Source organism: Lolium perenne, chromosome 4, assembly GCF_019359855.2.
Source record: "Lolium perenne isolate Kyuss_39 chromosome 4, Kyuss_2.0, whole genome shotgun sequence".
In the NCBI taxonomy this organism is placed as follows: Eukaryota; Viridiplantae; Streptophyta; class Magnoliopsida; order Poales; family Poaceae; genus Lolium; species Lolium perenne.
In genome coordinates this window covers 641,001-650,590 of record NC_067247.2, presented here as the reverse complement: position 1 = coordinate 650,590, position 9,590 = coordinate 641,001, and the positions used below count along the sequence as shown (strand labels likewise).

General features: G+C 43.3%; 1 long non-coding RNA gene across 1 annotated transcript; it reads left to right on the top strand.

The window, feature by feature from the left end:
• The first annotated feature begins 1,237 nt into the window (after positions 1-1,237).
• Positions 1,238-4,250, top strand: LOC127321865 (uncharacterized). The gene is made up of 4 exons (XR_007864363.2): positions 1,238-1,359; positions 2,244-2,319; positions 2,485-2,597; positions 4,003-4,250. It is a non-coding gene; the product is annotated as an uncharacterized lncRNA (long non-coding RNA).
• Positions 4,251-9,590: the final 5,340 nt, after the last annotated feature.

The window sequence follows — 9,590 nt, the reverse complement described above, 5'->3', positions numbered from 1 at the left end:
TCTCTGATCCACCACATTGTATCCCCTCCATCCTCCAATTCTGGATCAAATGGATGACCAATTGATACTTTCAACTTACTCCCTATTGACCTCTCATTTGTAGAGCAATTTATATTCTTTTCCATCATTACCTTGACCTCATGAATTCATGATTTAAGTCCCCATATTCTTCATTGTGAGTATATGGTTACTTCACTCACCATCTCTCTTAATCTTGCTCTACCATTGTCTCAACCACCACCACCACCACCATCATCTCTTGGCCAATTTGATAATTTGCTCAAAGTACTTTATTCTCCAACATTGCCACCAATGTTTATTATCACCTCTCTCCCAAATTTTAATACATCATCAAACCATTTTTAGCTAACCCCTCAAATACTCAACCTTGGTCGACATTCATGAAGTGGCATTGCACTTTGTTGTTCACTTGTGGTTGTCAAGAAGGAGCCGGCCATGGCAAGAAAATTCGGCCAGCCCTCCCTCCTCATTTCCTTCTCTTCCAAGCCTTGCCTCCCAACTACCCCAATCACTAAATGGGCAGCCACCCACCTTGGCCAATCAAATAAGGAGGCAGCCACCCCTCTCCCTCTATAAATTGGCCCTTGGCCGGCCACTCCCTCCTCCTTTGGTCATTTTTCTCACACTCCACTCCCTCACACTCTCCTCTACCTCTCCCCCACGAAAATGCTGCTGCCCCTTGCTCCCATGGCCGGCTATGGCCATGGAAGGCACTCCAAGATGAAGCTTCCTCCTCCCTCAAGCTCTTCCTCACCATGAGAGCCTCCCTCTCCTTCTTCTCCCCAACCCTAGATGGTTTTCTCTCCTCTTCCTCTTCCTCCATTGCTAAGATTGGATCTTGATGCAGGTGCATGTTGGTCCAAGCATGGAGAAGCTTGAGCTATCCTCAGATCTGAAGTTCTTGAGCAAAGTTCGTCCAAATCCTTGCAGTAATTTATGCTATCTTGCTGTTTCAGATTCTGGTACGAACTTGTAAAATCCACCAAATCTCGTGCGCAGATCCAAATCGAGTGATTCAAAGTTCCCCAGATAGATACGGAAAAGATCTACAACTTAACGTTGGTCTCATCCTCAAATTCGTTACGGATTGACCGTGGTAAATAAAGTTCTCTAAACATGCAGATTCACTGTTTGTTAGATTTGTTCCGTTTTACGAAACCTTTTTGAGCAAACTCAACTGTAGGTGAAAGCCCTCTTCAATACCTTCATTTTGGAGGTGGTTTCACTTCGATTGACCTCCTGAAAATGAAATGGTTCACAGGTCAAGATCTGGTCAGATCTGACTTTGTCGAATTAAACCAGGAGCTTGGGAACGAATCTTTGAGTGAAACAAATTGGGTAAGAACCACCTATTCAATACCTTTCAGATGCAGCTGACCTCATATTTTTGTGATTGATGTATGATTTGTGGTGAATTAAACTTGTTCTGTGTGTTCTGCAGACATGGCTGTTAGCTTTTAAATCACCAAAAATCCATATTTGAACCAAATTGAGTGATTCCAGTTCTGTAGGACTACTGAATGTTTTCTTAATCTTCTCAAACAAGTTTCAAACCCTTACCTGTTCTGTAACTCCAGAGGTAAAGCAAATGGTATAGACATGCAGTAATCTTGTCAATCCATTTGTGAGAGTTTCAGAAATAATTTGAACCCAAATCCAATTGTGTGTGCACCTCTGTTTAGATATCTTTCAAATGCCAGTGGTCTCATATTTTTAGGATTTTTCTACGATTTATGGCTTACAGATCTTGTTTTCTGTACAGTCAGATTCAAAGAAATTCCTAAAATTGTAGGTTTAATATTTTTGGGTGATTCCAACTGGGTTAGTCTTGTATTAGTACTGGCCATCTAGGAAAAATATTATTAGTCTCTGTTCATGCATATTCGTTACTGCTAGGAAGGTATATGTGTGACATGCATTGTTGGACCAAAACTTGTTGGTCTATTTAAAACCCTTGACCAACTCTCTTTATTAGGAATGGACAACCTTTGTTTTATGCTTGCAAAACAAAACCTCTGCAACTTAACATTAGCCCTATTGTTTTGCTTAAGTTTTCAAATGATGTGGAATATGGTTTGCTTCCTATTTTGGATGTTGTGTTGTGTGAGCCAACTAAGTTAGGAAAACTGTTTTCTACTTTTCCCAAAATGTTTGAAAATGTACTGTGAATGTGTTTGATGCCAAACTAATGCTCTTGTCCTCTTTATGATGTTATCTACCAGGGGATGTTTGGTTTATACCATGGTGATAACCGAGAGAGGCAATTGCTAAGTTGTGATGCACTCATACCTCTACTAGGTAAATAAATGGGGTTTTCTAAATTAAAACTCTTGAAGTTGTTTGTGGTATCTATAAGTCCTTAGTATGTTATACCTTGGCTGCATGGTTAGTTGTTGATTGTTGAATGTTGTCTTGTTGATGCAATGTGATTGATTGTGTTCCTTTTATATTTTCCGGCGCTAGATGCGAACAATTCCGGAGAAGAAGAAGAAGTGGAATTGGACAAGGATTTTATTTATATTGTTGGGATTCTTATATTGATAGAGTTGAAGAAGTACAGGGACAAATAAGCCAAGGCAAGCCATTTACTTTGATCCATCGTTCTCTATGTTCTTGATTGAGATCTTGCCATCCTTTGGTCTCTTGGCTCCTTGTGTTCCTTGGGTTTTCGATTACTTTGTTTCTTTACATACTTGCCACCAAGTATGTAAGGTTCTCCTTGTTACTTTGCATACCTACTCTAAGTATGCGAATTACGTTCATCGCCTTTTTACACCTCTAATTCTAGTAAAGATATGGGTTAACCTCATTAAAATTGCTCCACTTTTGATTATCTCCATTTATGCTCAATGTGAGTATGGATGTCTTTGTCACCCTTCATGGTATAATGGCAACTTTTGGGCTATTATACTTCTTAGTTCACACATAAACTTCAGGTTGGGAAAACCCTCAAGGTTTTACCTTGTTGTAAAAGTTTTTGATAAAACCTTGGGCATGATGTTTTCCCCAAGTGAGGATTTATGAAAGGAAAGGATTTGGTAACAATGATGAGGATGTGAAAAAGGTTGGGTTTTATGAAAACTTTGGCGCCTAAGTACTCACCCATGACAATTAACTAGCGCAACCACAATATCCAAAGTGGGCACGGGCTTAGTCCGTAGTTTGTTGAATTTGACATGAGATACCTTCACCACTCTCTAGGAGGGTCACGATGACCTCTGACACCGGGTTGCGCTCGAAGGAGGCAATACACCGCATTAACTTGCAGCCGGACGACATCGAGGGTCTTCTGTCATGGCGCCGGAGATACGCTCAAAAAGGAGGTATCTGCCGGGGTGCCGAGAAGGGTTAAGCCCGCAGGGAGGGGCTCATGTTAAGGGAGACAGGCGAAAGACTATGACCGATTATCCGAGTCTCGCATACTTTCGTATGACGATCCGGGGATGATCCCGGCGGATTTATCGGTTCTTGTGGGGAAAGTGCACAAACTCTGCAGAGTTAAATCTATTCGAATAGCCGCGTCCGCGGTCATGGACGGTTGGATTGGCTGTTGCTTAGCCTGATGTGTTTTGTTTGTGAAAATGTTTGACAAAGGAAAGAAACGGGTTTTGTGTTGGAGTACTTGGAGTACTGGTAAAATGGTTGATGACCACAATGAGGTGGTCGGAAAGGAATTGATAAAAATTGGGTCTACCCTTCCTAAGCGTTTATGTCGTGAAAGATCTTCCTAAATTAAGTCTAGTAGTGAGGTCTTAGATATGTTCTCTCATCTCCTTCACCCATGAAGTTGAGATGCTAACTCCACTAAAACACTTCTTCTCTTCTACATAACATATTCTTGTTATATAAGTGTTCATTCCCTCTTGATCTCCTAGTTAGTCCTCGGTACCTTGTTCTCCTTGATATGTTACTTTGTAAATGGTTTGCGAGTACAATTCCAAATGTACTCACGGCTTTGTCCCTGGCTATTTACTTGGCCAGACTTGAAGGAGTTCGACAGATGAAGAAGGAGTTGGCGACGTCTATGCGAGCTAGAAACGTCTTCCCAGTCAGTTGCCTGTAGGGTTATGGCAGATGACTTGGGTACTGCGCTGCTGAAGTGATGATGCTACTCTGATGTTTAGTTAGGCCCTTCGAGGCTATTATGTAATTATCGGTCATGTGACCATGTTGTAATTTTCTTATTCCGCTTTGTAATTGGATGGTGTAATTTGATATCAGTTCGGTTATGTGTTCACTACAAGACTGATCATGGGATCGTGAACTGTATACATAACAGGGAATTTCGGACAGCTAGTCCGGGGTCCCCACATGAGTGATTATAGATCACGAATAATATGTACACAATCAGATGTCCTGTGCTCTAAAGTGTTATGAGCATGTACCAGAATGATTCATATGATGATCATTGGACGACAGTAAGAATATCCTTGAGTACTTTAGAAGAACTAAGGATATATATATATAGTTTTGTATGGGGTAATGAAAAATAAATCGCTGTAAAGTGTTGCACCGATATTAGTTTGATCACATATAAAAATAAATTTCAATCTCAATTAAACTAAGTGTTGTTTAAAAGGTAGCACAATGCTAGATTTAGAAGAGTTCTAAATATTGTGACGGATTCTACAAACGAAGGCATAGTATGTCATTGTTTTGACAATGACTGAGGATGTTTAAGTCGAAGAGTTCTTTGAGAACTTGGTGTAGTTCCAATAGTGTCAGAACTTTGTAACTATATTGTGTATGACAATATTTGTAACATATTTCAGACTGCGGAATTAAGGTTCCACCAGAGGACTGAACATATAAGAATAATGCCGACTCATTTGGAAAATGAGTGACGCGTTGAGACGAAAATGAATTGCAAAATACATACATTTCTGATCGTGTCAGATCCGTTGACTAAAACTTCTCCCGTGAGCAAAACATGATAAAGCACCAGAAGGCCAAGGTGTTATATCTTTACATATGTAAACTAGATTATTGACTCTAGTGCAACTGGGAGACTGTTGGAGATATGCCCAAGAGGCAATAATAAATGGTTATTATATATCTTTGTGTTTATGATAATGTTTACATACCATGCTATAATTGTATTAACCGAAACATTGATACATGTGTGTTATGTGAACAACAAGGAGTCCCTAGTAAGCCTCTTGTATAACTAGCTTGTTGATTAACAGATGATCATCGTTTCATGATCATGAACATTGGATGTTATTAATAACAAGGTTATGTCATTATGTGAATGATATAATGGACACACCCAATTAAGCGTAGCATAAGATCACGTCATTAAGTTTTTTGCTATAAGCTTTCGATACATAGTTACCTAGTCCTTCGATCATGAGATCATGTAAATCACTTATACCGGAAGGGTACTTTGATTACATCAAACGCCACTGCGTAAATGGGTGGTTATAAAGGTGGGATTATGTATCTGGAAAGTATGAGTTGAGACATATGGATCAACAGTGATATTTGTCCATCCCGATGACGGATAGATATACTCTGGGCCCTCTCGGTGGAATGTCGTCTAATTAGCTTGCAAGCATATGAATGGTTCATAAGAGACCACATACCACGGTACGAGTAAAGAGTACTTGTCAGGAGACGAGGTTGAACGAGGTATAGAGATACCGATGATCAAACCTCGGACAAGTAAAATATCGCGTGACAAAAGGAATCGGTATCGTATGTGAATGGTTCAGTCGATCACTAAAGTCATCGTTTGAATATGCGGGAGCCAATATGGATCTCCAGATCCCGCTATTTGTTATTGGTCGGAGAGAAGTCTCAACCATGTCTACATAGTTCGCGAACCGTAGGGTGACACACTTAAGGTTTGATGTCGTTTAAGTAGATATGGATATATGGAATGGAGTTCGAAGTTTTGTTCGGAGTCTCGGATGGGATCCAGGACATCACGAGGAGTTCCGGAATGGTCCGGAGAATAAGATTCATATATAGGAGGTCATATTCCAAGTTTGGAAATGATCCGGTGCATTTATGGCAGGTTCTAGAAGGTTCTAGAAAAGTCCGGAAGAAGGCACTATGGAAGGTGGAGTCCCGGAGGGACTCCACAAGCTTGGCCGACCAAACCCTAAGGGAGGAGTTCTAGGTGGGCTCCACCTGAGGTGGCCGGCCACCCTCCCTCAAGGAAAGGTGGGAATCCCACCTAGAGTGGGACTCCCATCTTGAGTAGGTTTCCCACCAAAGGTAGGTTTTGGTGTTGCGGTCTTATTCGAAGACTTGGGATACAACTCTTGGGGCTTCCACCTATATAATGAGGGACAAGGGGAGGGTGGCCGGCCACTCTTGCCTCCAACCTTGGCTGCCCCCCTTTGTGGCCGGCGCCCAAGGCACCCCCTCTCCCCAAACCCTAGCGCCCCTCCTCCACTACTTCTCCCGCATATGCTTAGCGAAGCTCCACCGGAGATCTCCATCGATACCGCCACCACGCCATCGTGCTGTCGGGATTCCGAGGAGGATCTACTACTTCCGCTGCCCGCTGGAACGGGGCGAAGGACGTCGTCATCAACACCGAACGTGTGACCGAGTACGGAGGTGCTGCCCGATTGTGGAACCATCAAGATCTTCTACGCGCTTTTGAAAGCGGCAAGTGATCGTCTACCGCAACAACAAGAGCCTCCTCTTGTAGGCTTTGGAAATCTTCAAGGGTTAGTCTCGTTCATCCCCTCGTTGCTCCCATCTTCTAGATTGCATCTTGGCTTGGATTGCGTTCTCGCGGTAGGAATTTTTTGTTTTCTATGCTACGATTCCCTACAACATCAATGGGTTCAAACGGCATCATGCAATCAATGTACTTATTCTTGATCCAAGAGTCATTGACAAGGTATTAACTTGTCAATGCCTACGGGTTGTAGACTAGGGTTTAGTTGGAAGTAGAGGGCAAGTAGATCTCGAAGGTTTCAGCCGAGAAGTACTCGACGATTATGAAACTAGGGTTTGAGAAACGATGATTCGATGCTTTCTTTGTCCCTCGACTTCCCCTTATATAGGAGGCGGAGCCGAGGGATTCGTGTTGTACAAGTTACAGAGTCCGGGAAGGTTTCTAACTCATCCCGCAAGATTACAAATAACACTTCCTATTACAACTCTAGCTTTCCTTAATAGTATCTTGGGCTTCCGAATCTTATTATTCTTCGGGTAGTGGGCCTTCAGTAAACCCCGGGTACTATCTTTGGCAGGCCCATTTGGGATGCCTATGTCAGTCATTGATGTGGGTGGCACCCACATTCCGGAAAGAATCGGCAACGGTGAGAAGTCTTCCATACATGGATTCATGATCTTCATCCGGTAGCCTCAAGAAACCTTCGGCTTGATTCCAAAGAGCATTATACTTGTTCCTTCTCATGCTATCACTTCCAATGCAACTAGCGGCCAAACCATCCCAAGCTTCCTTGGCGGTGGTGAAATTCCGAACGCGACACAATTCCTTTGTCCCCACACTAGTTTGAATCATGTGCAAGGCAGTGTTATTGAGTTGACTATCAACCGCTTCTCTTCTAGTCAACTTGTCGGGGTTGTAGGGCTTGAAGCCTTCCACGATGATTCTCCAAAGTTCATTGGAGGCACTATGAACATGAGAGCGTAACTCAAATTGCCAAGTATCAAAATCCTTAACGGAAAACTTAGGTGGGTCGCCCCGAATGTTTATATGAGGATGGGGAACCGGTATATCGGGAGATAGGAAAGGCGGAGCCACTCGATTGTAGCTCTCACCTCCACTAGTTCCCCTAGGAGATGCAATGGGAGATTTGATAGTGTTTAAGTTATCACCATCCACGGGTTTGGTAGAGGAGGGTAATGCCGAACCATCTCCCTCTTCTAACCCACCCGTATCCTTTACCTCTACAGTGGGAGCCATGGGAGGGGCCGGAGTCAAAAGCTCGGAAATCATTTTTCTCATGCTTTCCATTTGAGCTTCCATGGAGGACCTCAACGAATTGAAATCATCCATGGAGACCATCTTAGCGGTCCCTTCCGGAGGCTCCTCGTCCGGCATACTCTTAGGCGGTTAAGCCCGAAATAAGAGCCGACGCTCTGATACCAATTGAAAGGATCGTATGCCGCACCTAGAGGGGGGGTGAATAGGTGCTAACCAATTTTTAGTTCTTTTTCAATTTAGGACACAAAGGTAAATTATCTAGATATGCAACTAAGTGAATTTACCTATATGACAAGGTTACCAACTAAGCAAGATATAGCTACGCAATATATAGGAGATAGAATAGGATAGAGGTAACCGAGAGTGGAGCACGCGATGACACGGAGATGATTCCCGTAGTTCCCTTCCTTTGCAAGAGGGTACGTCTACATTTGGAGGAGTGTGGTTGCTATGAAAGCCAAACCAACAGCCACGAAGGCTTCACTCAGATCTCCTATGAGCAACGCCACGGAGGCCTAGCCCACTTCCACTAAGGGATTTCCTCGAGGCGGAAACCGGGCCTTTACAAGGTTCTTGGGGCACACATCCACAACCGAATTGGAGGCTCCCAAATCTGTAACAACACAACAATCAACAACAATACATCAACACAAATCAACTAGGGATCCAAAGAGGAACACTAGCAAGAGGGCCCTCAAACAGATGAGGGGGAAATGTAAATCGCTTCGGTGAGGATGTAGATCGGTGTCTTCTCCTTCGAATCTCCAAAGATCAAGAGCTTTGGTTGGGGGAGGAAGAAGATCTTGCAAATCTTGAGTTCTTGAGGTGGCTCTAATGGTGGTGAGGCTTGGCAAAATTTCTTCAATGATTGAGCAAGGAGGAAGGTAGGAGAAGGGGGTATAAATACCCCTCTCAAAATCCAGCCGTTGGTGCTTTTCGAGGGCCGGATAATCCGGCCTGAGTTGGGGCCGGATAATCCCCCCCCCCCCCCCCCCCGGAAAAATCCGGCTCAGGAGAAAATCTGGCCAAATGTCCGGCCAAATATCCGGCCTCATGCCGGGAAGTATGCGAGCCGCGTCGCACGTTCCTTAGCCAAAATGCAGGGCGGCCCGGATTATCCGGCCTTGGGGAAATTCCGGCCAAATGTCCGGCCAATAATCCGGCCTCATGCCAGGGAGGTACTGAGCCACATAGCCTCGAGTCCTTAGCCAAAATTTGGGGGCCGGATATTTTGCAAATATCCGGCCTGGTGAAACCTTTTCAGTTATCTTTTGACTCGTTTTTCCACACAAGTCACTCATATACATGTATCTATATAATTCCTGCACCACTTCATGAAATATTAGAGTATCACATACATTGACATCAAACACACAAAACATATTAGGAGAGATGTTCTTTCAATTATGACCTGTGAATTTGGTATTCTTTCTTTGGCATGGCGAGTTCATACAATGACATCAACGTGTTGCAGTCTCCGGTGTTTTGCAAACTAGTAGAAGGGCATGCTCCACCAAGCAACTATGAGATCGATGGCCACCAAAGGGTATTATCTAGTCGATAGTATATATCTAAAATGGACCACATTTATCAAAACAAACTCGAATCCATCAGGTCAGAAGAATTCTCACTTTGCTACGCGACAGGAGGCTTG